Source organism: Penaeus monodon, chromosome 15 (genome assembly GCF_015228065.2).
Source record: "Penaeus monodon isolate SGIC_2016 chromosome 15, NSTDA_Pmon_1, whole genome shotgun sequence".
Classification (NCBI taxonomy): Eukaryota; Metazoa; Arthropoda; class Malacostraca; order Decapoda; family Penaeidae; genus Penaeus; species Penaeus monodon.
In genome coordinates this window covers 30,071,894-30,073,072 of record NC_051400.1, presented here as the reverse complement: position 1 = coordinate 30,073,072, position 1,179 = coordinate 30,071,894, and the positions used below count along the sequence as shown (strand labels likewise).

At 37.7% G+C, this 1,179-nt stretch overlaps 1 protein-coding gene across 1 annotated transcript in view; it reads left to right on the top strand.

The window, feature by feature from the left end:
- LOC119581932 (myosin heavy chain, muscle-like) overlaps positions 1-1,179 on the top strand; it is a gene marked incomplete at its 5' end in the record, with an annotated part of 19,236 nt that continues 18,057 nt past the window's right edge. The window contains 1 exon segment of the mRNA XM_037930105.1: positions 1-141.

Below are 1,179 nucleotides of genomic sequence, written 5' to 3'. Positions count from 1 at the left end.
ACATATCACTCACAATCAATAGTTTTAATTTGAGCCAGTGGAACTGTTCTTTTGTATATCAGTGTGTGTATATATATACCGTTTATATATATATTCGTATTTTCTGTGATATTTCTTGACGTCGAAGAAAACAGTGATAAAGTAAGTTATGACTATCAATGCGTTTTCCATGTTGTTACGAAATTAATATAAGGTGATGTCTATTGTTGTGTATGTACTGTACTATTTCGAAATGATCCGGCAACATTTTTCATTGTCTTTTTTATTTCTTGTTCTGTTCTCTTACGATTTAGCCTGGGTTGCATTATTTCAAACTGAAAATATCAAAAGTCAGACTAGGAATCAAGTTACGGAATAAGGAGAAAAAACGGCAGGCGTTCACAACCGCCCATGAGGGGATGACAGGATGCCAGTGACAGATTCTAAGCCTTGCCGACCGTGTTCGAAACATACGCGGGAGTGAGCGTTTGTAATAAAACCATCCACTGTTAATGCCATCAGAGTTCTTTGTTTGTCCCAGAAATGTGGTTCACACACTGCAATCAATTAATATAATTTAACTTCTTTAATAAACGAACGATAGTTCAAATATTGACATGGAAATTGGAAGTAGTAGATGAACACAAACACTGTTGTGAAAAGGTCTCTCCGTTTTCTATGACGCCTTCTTGTGCCCACGTGTTGACGGAAAAGCTTGCCAGATAGGACACCGAATGCCGAAGTAGAGGAAAATAATAATTGTCCTCGTCCACTATCCAACATACCTTCAACACCAGTGGGATGTCAGTTATTTCAGTATCAGATTTAAACGTTATGATTGAAAAAAAAAAGTTAATAATAATCGCCAATTACCATGGCATTACTCCAAGGTTGTCTGAACACGTTTTGTTTAACAGTCGACCCCCACATCCAACGGACGGACTTCGTCATCAACGCCTTATTAACAGACTAAAGTAATGCGGGTTGTACGGACAGCGCTCCCATCTCTGTTTCCTGTGCCGTTTTTATCTCTCTTTTAAACTTATTTGATGACTAGACCAAGAATTTATTTGTTACGTTGATGGAAGCTGACCAAAGAATAAATGTATCGGGATGTGGTGAACTGAAATATCTGTGTATTTTGCAGTATGCACAATATAATCTTTATGCTTTGATTTGAATGTGTGCGCACCTGCCTAG